Source organism: Bubalus bubalis, chromosome 11 (assembly GCF_019923935.1).
Source record: "Bubalus bubalis isolate 160015118507 breed Murrah chromosome 11, NDDB_SH_1, whole genome shotgun sequence".
NCBI lineage: Eukaryota > Metazoa > Chordata > Mammalia > Artiodactyla > Bovidae > Bubalus > Bubalus bubalis.
In genome coordinates this window covers 72725733-72739986 of record NC_059167.1, presented here as the reverse complement: position 1 = coordinate 72739986, position 14254 = coordinate 72725733, and the positions used below count along the sequence as shown (strand labels likewise).

The 14254-nt window shown below is 37.8% G+C and overlaps 1 long non-coding RNA gene across 4 annotated transcripts in view; it reads left to right on the top strand.

Moving 5' to 3' along the window:
* Positions 1 to 6155, top strand: part of LOC102399988 — a 138817-nt gene extending 132662 nt beyond the window's left edge. For all 4 annotated transcript variants that reach the window (XR_006542911.2, XR_003112400.3, XR_006542910.2 and 1 more), the window contains one exon: positions 5115 to 6155. This is a non-coding gene — a long non-coding RNA (uncharacterized LOC102399988). The remainder of the gene's footprint in view (positions 1 to 5114) is intronic.
* Positions 6156 to 14254: the final 8099 nt, after the last annotated feature.

The following is a 14254-nucleotide window of genomic DNA, read 5'->3' as shown; positions in this document are numbered from 1 at the left end:
CAGTGTGGCTGGTGCACAGTGGAAGATAAAGTGGTAAAGGCTTGGGTCCAAGAGGTTCATATGAGCCAGATGACATAAAGGTGGGGCTGTGATGTGATTTGATTTATGTTTTCACAAAACTCTCTTCAGATGTTGTGTGGGAACTGGATTGTGGAGATGCAGGAGAGACCAAACAGTAGTCCAGCTGAATTATGATGGTTTGCATAGGCAGTGGTACAAGTGAGCAGAAATGAACAAAGTAGGCATATGTTATGGAAGTAGAATCAGGGAGCTTGGTGATGGATTAGATGTGGGGGCTACAAGAGAGGACTCAAGGAAAATTTCTAGGATTTTTTTCACTTGAGTAACTGGCTGTCTGGTCATGTCAGTTGCTGCTCCAGAGAAGACTATGGAGGGAGCAGATTTGGGTGAGAAGGGTGGAAATCAAAAGTCCAAATGGTGAGTGATATGACTGAAAAGTAGGCTACTGTGGCCAGACTGCCAAAGGCTTACAATAAGCTCAGAAATTTGAACTGTTTCTGAATGGTGACTTAGGAACGTAATATGGCATTGGTGTATAGGATGGGCTGAAAAGGGCAGAAATCACATGTCTGCTGTAGGATTTGGGGACTAAGAATGGCGGCGGAGGGGTGGGGGATATGTGAGAGAGTCAAAAACACAAGAATAATTATAAAAGAGCCAAAAAGGGGAAAAGAAATCAAATAAAAAACAGGTAGAAAGCACAAGTGTTTATTTGAAGATGGAAAAAGAGTAAGGAGGGTAGGAATAACTGTAGAATGTGTTTTGGTTGGTAGTTTTGAGAAAGATGCAGAGGGCAGAAAGGAGAAAGTGCCACAAGTTCCTGGGAGAAGGACCAAGCCTGCTCCAAAGAGCGGAGTTCACCAGCTGTGCGTGGGTCTCACACACAAACTGTCTTGAAAGAGAACCTGGGTTGAAAGAAGAGAGATGACTTTGTGATCTACACTTGGTCATTCTATTAGTGGTGAGGGAACACGTGTGTGTTTGTGTGAGAAAAGTAACTTCATCTCTATTTTAGTTAGCACATATCTTTTCACCATAGAAAAAAAATTGGTGATCTTTATTATTATTAGGATCATATAACAGGATATCGGATAAAACTTATATATTTGTAGCATTTTCAGAGCTTGAAATATCGTTTCATAAAATGGGAAGATTTTTCTCACGTTCATGAGTTCTGTTGCCAATGAACAGTGTATCCAAAACGGATGTTTTTAAAGAGGATCTCTGTCACATCAAGAGAGAAAAACTGTTGTTCTTTATGAGAAAATGTTTCCAGTTTGCAATTAATTTTATTTTTCTGATGGAATTTTCTTTCTCCATTATAACAGGCTAGATCAATAAGAACCCTGCATCTATAACTTAGAAAATCAAGACAGGGAAAATCATCAGAGAGAAAGCAAATGATGACAAAAATCGATATGCTTACTTACTTTGTGCTCCCTTATCCTTCATTTTCCACTTGTCTTCACCAAAACCTCACCACTGGAGCTAAATGGATCTCTTGAATAAGATTTTTTTCTAAAAGAAACAAATTTTGGCTCATTTGTGTCAATTTCAAAAGCAGCTGCTTCTTTCCTATATGAGCCATTTTCTGAATAAGTGATTTTTGGGGGGTTGGCAAGCTGAGAGATTTTGCCTTAGTCAATAGTTGGCATTATCATCAAATAGGAGGCAAATTAGTCACTGCAAATGAATTAATATCTTGCAGAACTACAGTTATTTATGCCCTGAGTGATAAACTTGGGAACTGTTAATCAGCACACTGACAGAATTTGTAAATGAGATCAATGCATCACTGTTGGGGATCTTCCAGGAATGATGGAGGACAGGACAGCTGCCAGAAGACTGGATTCATTTATTTGCTTGCTCTTTCCTTCCTCTGTTTACTTTCTTCCCTCCTTAACCTTTCATTCCCCTTTCTCCCTTTCCTTCCTTCCATCTCCCCATACACTGGTGCTCTGTTCTGTGCTAAGAGGTATCTTTAAAGAGACATGACCTTTAACAATCTCGTAGGGAAGAGAAGACATCAGGCATTATTAGAGTGTAATGTATTAAGCACAAAAACAAACGTCTACAAAAATGTTTTAAAGTATGAGAAGGAAGACCCTAACTTGTCCTATAGGGGTTAAGGAAGGGCCTCTCTGAGAAAAATAAATACAAATTTGCCAGGTGGACACGGCAGTGTTTTAGGAAGAAGAATATGCATAAAACCATGGATTTGGGGAAAAATATGATCATCACTATTACAGCAATCACAAAAACAAGTAACGTGTACAATGCCCTTACTATATGGCAGGTATATGGGCAGGTATATGTTATGAGCTTTTCATAAATTAATGTTTTTAATCTTTACAACCACCCCAGTGGGCGTTATTCCATTTTTCTGATGAGAATGCTGCTGCTGCTGCTAAGTCGCTTCAGTCGTGTCCGACTCTTTGCAACCCCATAGACAGCAGCCCACCAGGCTCCCCTGTCCCTGGGATTCTCCAGGCAAGAATACTGGAGTGGGTTGCCATTTCCTTCTCCAATGCATGAAGGTGAAAAGTGAAAGTGAAGTCGCTCAGTCCTGTCTGACTCTGAGCGACCCCATGGACTGCAGCCTACCGGGCTCCTCCGTCCATGGGATTTTCCAGGCAAGAGTACTGGAATGGGGTGCCATCGCCTTCTCTGTCTGATGAGAATAGCAGGTCCCAAATGCTTTAGAAACTTGTCCCAAAGAAAAACTGGTATATTTATGGAGTTGTAACCCCTTCAGTGTGTTGGTGTATGAAGGATATGGTGGAAAATGTCAAGAGATGAGGTTAGAAAGATCTTCAGGAGTGTATGTAATAAACAGTAAGCCATACTGCAGAAAAGGGCTCAGGTTCATTGTTAAGCAGGACAAGTTTGTTCATCTATTCCTCTGTACATCTACACATTTATTTATTTTATATATATATATATATATATATATATATATATATATTATGCAGTACACAAAAATCATGCATAAAATGAGTAAAAATGAGCGTGATAGAAAAGATGAAGGAGAGGATATAATGGAGTTAGGAATAAGGCTCGCTGAGCAGATGTCCATGAACCTTGGCAGACACTGGAGCTATTTTCCATCTCTGTATGAATGTTAAAAAACCAATTGAGGAGAGAAAGCCAAGCTACCCCCTAAGTAAGCTGAAACTATACCCACTGAAAAGGTCAGGGTATTTCAAAAGAATGATTTTGGAACCATTTAATCAGAGGGACAGATGGGTGATAGAGGCCATAATGTTCTATTTCTTATATCATGGTGGATATGATTTTCATTTGAAAAGAGTTTTTTTTTTTTTAAAGGAGATATAACCAGATGTCCCCTTCACCAGAACACAGTCTTAATAAAGTGCTCATGTAATGCCTGTCTTTAATAATTCTACTGCCTGAATATTTGCCAAGATGACTTATTTGTGACATTTATACCAATCCAAATAAATAAATAACTTACTGGTTGGCTTGTTATTTTTAAACACCACCTAACAAATACACTAACTTTGGGTTTAGAATGTTTGACATGTAACCTTTCCTTCTGGCAATGATTAGCTAGTAGGGGCAGTTGCCTATTCAGGCTACTCTGAGTTTGCAAGACTTGAATTGCATCAACCGAATAGTTTCTATTATAAGCGAGTTTTAATTGAGTATATCCAGACATGCTTCTACGGTTGTTTAGAAGCAAGTTCAAGAGAGGGGAACACAAGCTATGAAAATATAAAATGCTGTGTTAAAAGACATCCTGGTTAACACTAACTCTTATGTCAGTAATCTGATGATTTTTGTGTAAATATAGGGATGGTGCGGTGGGGGAGGGGCTTCCCTGGTGGCTCAGTGGTAATGAACCAGCCTGCCAATGTAGGAGATGTGGGTTCAATCTCTGGGTCAGAAAGATCCCCTGGAGAAGGCAGTGGCAACCCACTCCAGTATTCTTGCCTGGGAAATCCCATGGGCAGAGGAGCTGGTGGGCTACAGTGCATGGGGTCACAAAGAGCTGAACACAACTTAGCAACTAAACAACAACAATAGGGATAGGGTGAGGAGAATGGTATATGTTGAGCTCATATTTCTGACCCATAACTAATTCCTGTCCACAGAGGCAAAAGTTAATAAAAGCTTCACATAATCTAAAAATGTCCTTGGTAGATACTGTCATGAGGTGGTCACTGGCAAGATAGTGTGGTAGCCATTTGTAGCACAATAGCTAAGTTTAAAGCCCTGCATAGCTAAGGCTAATAACTGGTCAGGCAAGTGGGTTGTATACGATTTGAGTGAAGAGTCCAGCGGTCTAATAAGTGTACAATTTGGGGAAACATATGTGATCATTTCTGGAAAAGGAACAAATGATAGACTTGCACCAGGATCTTCTATGCCAGAGTCAATAAACACGTAAAACAAGCCATTGAAGAGGAAAGATCTCAGTTCTGAAAAGTCACTGAATAGCTTTGAGGAAAAAATGTCTTAACCAGGGCTTTTATTGGTTTATATTTTCAGTCAGCTATACAGGATAGAGGCCCCAACTGACAAAAAGCTGAGGCAGTTAACCATCTCTTACAGTGGTGTGAACTTAGCCTCCTGCCTATCAGTTGGGCCTCTATAAGTTTTCCCCCACTCATTTCAGACTTGTAACTCTATCTAGAGTTTATCCATATTGTCTAATGAAATCTAAAACATGGCTCTGGCCCTTTTAAGGTTTTCTTGGAACTAAGGTTTTCCTGAGGTAATAAAATATATTAAATATTAAATAAGTCTTAAAAGCTTTAAATTTTACAAAGCCATGGCCTCTTTTTTAGTTTTGTCATTGTAAGCTTCTCGGCAAATCATGTCTAGTTAGGTACTAGAAAAGTGGAATGTGCATTTTCTGTCATTTTATTTTTCAGGTAAAATCGGTTTTCAAATCTGCTAATTGGTAAAAAGATATTACCTTCTCCCTCAAGTTACAGAAACAGAAATTCAGCTGGTCTTTAAGAAATGAAAGACCTTCAGTACAGATTGAAAGCCCTTCAGTTCAATCATATCACACTTTGAGCTACTCTTGTCTCCTTAGGTCCATCATCTGTCCTCATGTCTCACAGGTGTGCAGGACAGTTATGTCCAGGACTAACCGACCAACACACTGGAATGGACCCTGATGCTGGGAAAGACTGAAGGCAGAAGGAGACGAGGGCGACAGAGGATGAGATGGTTGGATGGCATCACTGACTCAGTGGACATGAACTTGGGCAAACTCCAGGAGATAGTGAAGGACAGGGAAGCTGGCGTGTTGCAGTCCATGGGGTTGCAAAGAGTCAGATATGAATTGACAACTGAACAAGAACGACAATCCAGGATAAAAATGGTTACTTCCCACCCAGTTAAAATACCCTTTCTATGGAAGGGTAAGAATCCCAAAAAGTCTGTGGGGATGGCTTTTGGAGTAAAGAAATGAGTAAAATTGTCTCTAGATTTTCCCAATGTGTTGTGATTCAATTTATTAGATAAATGAGTTGTTTGAGGATTTTCATTTAAATTGACAAATTTTGCTCCAAGCATAAATTTCCATAGGGACATGGTCTTCATTCTTTACCAATTTCAGGTTGCCACTAAGGTCTAGAGGAACTAAAGGTATTTTAGCCTCAGAGTGACATATGAGCTGCTTTCAAATATTTGTAGACTGTTATGTGAAAGTAGTATTACACTTTTCATCCAAAGCCTTATGGGTTAAACAAAATCTTAGTAATCATAGTTGTCCATTAGACTGCTTTGGAGATTGTGACCCAGTCCTACCCTAGGGATGTTCAGTAGACGTATGGATGATCATTTGGCATGAAAGTCATGTGTCAGAGATTTCTTGGGCCAGATAATATGAAAGCACTCTCAAAACCTAAAAGTTCTAAGAATCTGTAATCAACATTAGAAAAAAAATTATTAAAAAAAATTTTGGCATGAAATCTAAGGAAGGGCTGTTTGCTGGAGGCAAAATGTATGTCTATGTTTTTTATACTTTTAAGCATTAAAATTGTTGCATTATCTTATCTTTTTTTCAGATAGCTCACTGGAAATAAATATGAAAATAAATATGGAAATTTCCTAAGTGGCTGAATACTAATGAGTTTGTAAATAAATTTAGAATTCTCTTCTGGACACAATTCCTTGGGTGATATAGGATCCTAAATTTATGTTTTACCTTTTTGTTTTGGAAAAGTTAAAACCTCTTAAAAATTGATAGACTAGAATAATGAACCCTATGCACCCATCACCTAGCTGCAAGAATGATTAACCTATAAGGACAGAATAATGGCCCCTGAAAGATGTCCATGTCCTGAAGAAGCCAGGAACTTGTGAATGTGTTAGGTTACGTGGTAAGCAAAAATCATGGTAACAGATGGAATTAAGATTCTCCAAGAGGGAACAGTCTAATCACCTGCATCTTTGTAAGTGCAAGAAGGAGGCAGAGGAGAGAGACCCAAATAGATAGCCATATGAGAAGGTCCTGGCTGACGCTGCTGAATGGCGCTGGAGGAACGGGGTCTTGAGCCAAGAAATGTGGCTGAAAAGGCAAGGAAGCAGATTCTCACCTAGAGCATCCTAATGATTTGCGGGCCTGTTGATGCCTCCATTTTAGCCTAGTGAGACCTCTTGTAGATTTCTTACCTACAGAAATATAAGATAATAAATTCGTGTTGTTTTCAGCTACTAAGTTTTAGGTAAATTTTTTAGCAGCTATAGAAAACACGTTTTTAAAAAAAGAGAGAAAGGCTGTCAAAATATGAAGGAAAAAAATAATCCTTAAGGACAATGTTAAAAAGTTCTTTGTATTTTCAAGTAAAACAAGTATTTAGAAACCTAGCAAAGAAAGACAATGCTTTTATTTGTTGGCTTTGAATACAACAGGAATGGACATAAATCTGAATATCTATAAAAGATATTTAAATATATGTACCAAAGTTAAGTATTTAAATTGCTAATATGATTAGTTTTATTTATCATTTAAATGATTTAAGTTAAACAAAAATGGTGCCATTTTTGTTTAACTACTTATCTCCATTACATAAATTGCAAATTAGATACTCTGACTTACTTGAATATGTTTTATAGTTACTCTTGATGGTTTTCCTTTATATACTATTTATCCAATTACAAAAAAGGCAGATATTAGAGAGATAAAAATGCATTATTTTATAGAAGCAAGTGAAACTGTTTATACTTACTAGGATACGGTACTTTCAATAAAACCAACTAAAATCTATGATCATTTTCTTCCAAATAATTCTCTAAATTCCCATTTATATTCATAGGTTCTTTTTTTTTTCCTAAGCCTGATAAAATATTTAATTTGAGTCCCAAAACCAACCAACGAATCACTCAGCCAACCAAATGACTTACTCTGCAAACAAATATAAGTAAAAACAAAAAAAGCAAAACAAAGAATTTGAAGTTTATAAGCATTTTTGAAAAGTGATGCACGTGGCTTGAATGAACTCTGTCATGTATCTATGTTGTTATCTTGCTAATGTTAAAACAAAGGGCAAAAGATAAATGTCTAGATTTACTGAAGTCATATATCCTAATGGATCATTTATTTCTTTTATGATTAAGTACCTTCCTCTTCAAAGATATTAGCCATATGATTCACAATCTGGAGTGAAGTTTTTACCAAGTGTAATTATTAGAGGCATATTTAACTGTATATTTGAAATGTATAGATTATATTCCTTTTGCAAAGTTGCAGGAGAATTGCTATAATAGCATATATTTGTTTTGAAAGTAAGTTAGAAGCATCCACTAATAATTTTGAGCATATGGCACAAACTTTAACACACAGACATACAGATGCACACCAAACTCCAAAATCTTAGAAAATACATATACTATTTAACATTCCACTTAATATTTAATACATCATCGCACTCTTCCTGGACACTATGGGAAAACTGAAACATACAAAATTAAGGGTAGTCTCTAAAGCTATTGTGGTGTGAAAACTTAGTTAGGCTATGGTGCCCAATTATTTGGTCAAACACCAGTCTAGATGTTGTTATGAAAATAGTTTTTAGATATGATTAATGTTAACAATCAGAAGACTGAATAAAGCAGATTATCCTCCTTAATCCAGGTGGGTCTCATCTAAATAGTTGAAGTCCTTAAGAGCAAAGATGGAGAAAAAAGCAATTCTTTCTCAAGGTTGCAGCATAGAAACACTGCCCAAGTTTCCCACCTGCTGACTTGTGTTGCAGATTTTGGGCTTAAGGCTGCAAACATCAATTCTTATTTGAGTTTCTAGCCTGCTGGCCTGCCTTATTTCTTTTATGATTTTCTTATGCCTTATTGATTTTAGATTTTCTAGCCCCCTAAATTGTATAAGTCAGTTTCATAAAAATCTCTGTCTTTCTGTCTCTATAAATAGGTTGGTGGGTAGGCAGGCAGGCAGATAGATGATAGAAATAAAGAAAGACCCATCTCCTATTGGATCTGTTCCCCTCAAGCGAACCCTGCCTAAATAGCTATTACTGCCCAAACATTTTTCGAATAAGACATTAACCTTAATTACATCTAAAAAAAAAAAGGTAATTCTCCATTCTCATTTTGTGCACCTTTCATTTGCTTTGTTTAAACTGATCCAAAATATTTTATTCCTTTTATCTTAAACTGATAATGAAAATTATAAAAGCTCAAGAGAATTTCTTTCTACCCAATATTCCTGTCCTCTGAGTTGTTTCTTTCTCTACCTCTACCCAGCTCCTCACCCCTTTTTTATCTAGTCCATGAATCATCCCTGACACATATTTCATGTTTCTAAAATGCAAGATCATTGAAGAGCTTTATGAACACTCTCATACAGCTTTTTTTTTAAAAAAAAAATTCGGTTTAAATCTCTTTTCTGTGACTATCAGTAGTATGGTCTGGTTTTAGGTATTCTCTCTGGTGACTGTTTTCTATCAATTTACATTTAGCCAACAGTTAATGTGTGCTTGGATAATAGCTGAAATAAGCTCAGAGACTCTGGGTCTATTATCATAAAGCTGTCTTAAGAAGACTTGTTTTGTCTACCTTAAGACCTTTTATTAGTGTTTAAAATAAAGCTGTGTCTTCATTTTATTCTTTAGATTCAGAGTAACCAATTCTGACCAAAACTCTAAAAAGAATTGGAAATGATCAGTTAATTAAAGCAATGCAATAGTTAGGAAGACTGAGTTCCTTTCTAAGCTGATAAAATATTTCAAAATGCATACAAATATGAGACTTTTCCAAATAAGCATACAGAATTCAAAACTACGACAAAATTAGTCCTCTGCTATTGCATAAGAGGGATGTAGCCTCTGTGCAATTTATGACTCAGATTATCTTCCTAAACAATGTTACCCAAATAAACCTTCCTTGAAATCAATGGTACTGGTATTCAAACATTTTTCCTTTATATGGAGTTAACTGTGTCCTCTATCATCTGACTGGTTCAACTAAAGTCATTTCTCTTAAAGACATCAACAGCTCAAGGAAAAAAAAAAGTTTTCTCTCCGGGCTGGGGGAGGACTTTTGCTTTGCACTTTAAAATGTTTGCTCTGTTCCAAGAAGATATTAGGATCAGTTGACTGACAACAGGAAAAATTTTCCTGGCAGAGAAGGAAGCCAGAGGAGATTCATATGCAGACAAAATTTTAACTATCAGGCTGTTTGTATTCCCATGTCTACTCTAATATGCCAAGCTGGGATAAATCAAATGGACTCTAAAAATGGTAGATAAAAATGTGATTTCACAATAATTCTGGAGTTTTGCAGGATATCCATCTTAAGCATCTTTTTTCAAAGAGTTATTTATTACTGAGTAAAGCTGCATAGCTATTCCAATATAGGCACTACTATATAAAAAAAAAACTTTGAAAACTCTACATTTTTAAAAGTGGTACAAAGATACAACGGTTTTGCTGAAGTGCTAGTGTGAGTTAAAAGAGATTATAGGACCCAGAAAGAGGTGCCTGAAGTCTGAAATGAGGAAACCAGGTCAGATGAAGCAGGGTAGCGCTTGGTGGCAATGTGTCCGTTTTCCAGGTGGCCGTCCCTCTTTGGAGTGGCTGGGCTGAAGGGTCCTTCCTCAGGGTGTGGGGAATGTGTATACGGCTTGTCTCGATTATGAGATCCTCAGGGTAATAATCTCTAAGTGAAGTGGGAATTGGACTCAGCATAAATGCAAAGAGGACGAAGGACACAGGAAAGCAATGCTGGGGTGAGTTCACAAAGCCAATGCTTCAGACACCTCAGGACAGACTTTTCGAGTCGGCATTTCATAGCAACTTCATAATCATTCAGTTTTCTCTGGTTTCTCAAAGAATCTCACAGGATCACAAATGTGATCCTTAGGAGGATTAGCAGAATAAGAGTCTAATCCAGGCCATAATTTATATTGTAAAAATCCCTTAAACAGTGGGGGAGATACTGATTTCTGAGAGTGAAGGCGGGTGGGCACTGGACAGACTCTTCTGTCTTACTGCTAGATCCTCTTGATCCCTCTGTTTCCTTTATTTATTTATTTATTTATTTTCCTTTATTGCCTTTGGGAACCTCACTCCACCTGCCCTGTTTAAGATTTCCATATGGGCTCCCCAGGTGGTGCTAGCGGTAAAGAACTCACCTGCCAATGCAGGATATGTAAGAGGCATGGGCTTGATCCCTGGTTGGGAAAATCCCATGGGGAAGGCATGGCAGTGGACTCTAGTATTCTTGCCTGGAGAATCCCGTGGACAGAGGAACCTGGAGGGCTACAGTCCATAGGGTTGCAAAGAGTCAGGCATGACTCAAATGACTTAGCACGCATGCATTGGATCTTCTAAGCGAACCATCCTCCCTTTGTTAGTGTGAGCCTTGGGCTTTTTTCTTACTATGGTATTTCACAGGCAAAATGAAGGGTGTAAAGGAAAATTCAAATCGAAGGTACCCAAAGTTGATTCATTGACTGCTAAACTTGTCTACATTCTACTTTATATAAACTTAGACTTAATGCATACCTAGTCTAAATATGAATCTTACCACAGCAATACTAGGAGAATGTGATTAAGTCTCACCCTCATTCTTCTTGAAGAAGGCTCATTTTGAGAACCATTGAAGAACTAATTTGACATAAACTGGACCAGAAAACTAATTTAAAAGAAAACCCAACAGCAACAAAAAAACAACATAAAGAAAAAGCCCCAAACACTGATAACTCTAAGAGACTTAATGTAGTTGGAAATCACTTATAGTCTACAGGAGTCTATTTTAAAAGGTGTAAACTATTAAGAAAGACTGGAATCTGTTTTATTAATGATAACTTTATGAAGTTGTTAACCTCTTAAAGATTTTTCAGGTTAGAAATTACCTTAGGGACCATTAATTTTTCATTTTAATTTAAAATATTCTTTTCTTATTTTGGGGGCCATTCCCCCAAAGCCTTAATTTCTATCACCTCTAGTACATACATAGTATTTTGTGGGAGAGCTATCTTTTGTTAGATATCTTTTTCATCTGCCCTTAAGATTAGACTTTTCCTGTCTCCTTTCCTCTCAAAAATCTAACTCAACTTATTTAAAATCAGTGCCAATAAACAGGGATTTTTCATAATTGTTAATCTGGGGCTAGTGCCATACTGATAAACCAAGGGCTTTAGCAATTGAGTTGCTGGCGTAGTTAGAACCTGGCTAAAATTGTTGATATAAATAAAAGAACTGAAGAAAACTTTTTCATAATATCATTTTTAGTGAATTTTGGTTTGTCCTTTTTCTTTTCTTGTTAAGAGCTTTGAATTTTAAGGATTCTCAGGCAAAGATTCACACTGAGATCTAAGTATAGGGAAATAATGCTAACTTTATGGTTAATTACATCTTAATTGCCTTTCTTCTTTAGGTTATTCATTAAAATTATTATTCTGATTTTTTAACAATGTGTTTTTCTGCCATATAAGACACATGTAAAGAATAAAGCAAAAATCATATAATCCCACCTTTGTATAAGGTTAACATTTGGTGAATTTCCTTTCAGCTTTTTGTGTGCATACCTACATTGCCATGTAACTCATCCTAGAGTTCATAGCATGGAGGATCTATGTTTTATATGTTTTACACTTACAGTGAGTTTTGCTTTTTTGCTACCCTCTATATGTAAAACACACTGGCCTGTATTCAGGAAGACCAGCAATTGACATGACTCTCCATTAGAGGAGTTAGAAGGTAGACATGTTGCTTAGAAGGTGATTGGCTGATAGAAGACAAGATGAGTGTTCTGGGGAGCCAGCCCTTATCATGTTCTACACACTGGCAGCCCCTCTAAAGAGCCCAGAACATGCTTCCTCAGAAACATGTGTTCCCTCATCCTATCTGCTGGTTACAAATCCTTTTGGTTTGTCAAAATTCTGCTATTTCTCTTTGCTACAATATAGTCCCAAACATTTAATAATCATTGTCTTTACTGGAACACACAGATGAAAATATCTTCAAGTTCTAAAGTGACCTTAACCAGCAAGTGAAGAACATCTTTATTTCTGCCCTCTGTAAAGGATGGCTGGAGATATGTCTGTCTATATATCCACCTGTCTATCAATGTACTTTTTTGAAGCACAAAATATTCTCCTAAATAGCTTTATTTTTTAAAATAAGGCATGATTTAAAAAATAGGATAAAGAAATATTTTAAATCCTCTTTGCAGTAGTATTTTTGTAATATTTCATAGATGTGTACCCAAATAAAAACAAACAAACAAAAAAATCCAAACACACTTAAAGGGAAACACCAAAATATATAAAGGTTCAATTCAGTTCAGTCGCTCAGTTGTGTCACACTCTTTGCGACCCCATGAATTGCAGCACGCCAGGTGGACTGTGAAGAAGGCTGAGCGCTGAAGAATTGATGCTTTTGAACTGTGGTGTTGGAGAAGACTCTGGAGAGTCCCATGGACTGCAAGGAGATCCAACCAGTCCATTCTGAAGGAGATCAGCCCTGGGATTTCTTTGGAAGGAATGATGCTAAAGCTGAAACTCCAGTACTTTGGCCACCTCATGTGAAGAGTTGACTCACTGGAAAAGACTCTGATGCTGGGAGGGATTGGGGGCAGGAGGAGAAGGGGACAACAGAGGATGAGATGGCTGGATGGCATCACTGACTCAATGGACGTGAATCTGAGTGAACTCCGGGAGTTGGTGATGGACAGGGAGGCCTGGCGTGCTGCGATTCATGGGGTCGCAAAGAGTCAGACACGACTGAGTGACTTATCTGATCTGATCTGAGGCCTCCCTGTCCATCACCAACACCCGGAGTTCACCCAAACCCACATCCATCGAGTCGGTGATGCCATCCAGCCATCTCATCCTCTGTCGTCCCCTTCTCCTCCTGCCCCCAATCCCTCCCAGCATCAGAGTCTTTTCCAATGAGCCAACTCTTCGCATGAGGTGGCCAAAATACTGGAGTTTCAGCTTTAACATACATTCCTTCCAAAGAACACCCAGGACTGATCCCCTTTAGGATGGACTGGTTAGATCTCCTTGCAGTCCAAGGGACTCTCCAGAGTCTTCTCCAACACCACAGTTCAAAAGCATCAGTTCTTCGGTGCTCAGCTTTCTTCACAGTCCAAGTCTCACATCCATACATGACTACTGGAAAAACCATAGCCTTGACTAGATGGACTTTTGTTGGCAAAGGAATGTCTCTGCTTTTGAATATGCTATCTAGGTTGGTCATAACTTTCCTTCCAAGGAGTAAGCATCTTTTAATTTCATGGCTGCAGGTTAGATGAATGTAATGGCTTATAGTTTTGTGTGTGTGAATGTGTGTGCATCTTTTTACCATTCTCTGCCCTTCTATATCATTTCCCCCTTTTCTTCCCCTCTCTTTTCCTCTCTTTCCTAGAATAATCATGTTGATTTGCCATATCCCAGAAGCACCAACTAATGGTTCTACTGAAAGTGAACTTGAAAGACTTTACAATGTTTGTCCTCACAGCATCTCTTGGCATTGCTTTGGTCTGCACATTAGTGGTATATTGAACCTCTAAATTGGCTAGGTTCCTTTGTTTAAAATGGCATTCACTTAGCGAATGTACACCATTATTTTATCATCTAACATGTCACCAAGAAGTTAATCAGACTGTTTTGCTGATCTAGCTTAATGTTAGTCTGTTCATAGATGTCTTGGGGGCTGTTGCTACTAACTCTAGAAAAATTAGGGTGGGGATGATGCTTTTGATTACTTTCTTCCTGAAGGAAACACTGCTTCAT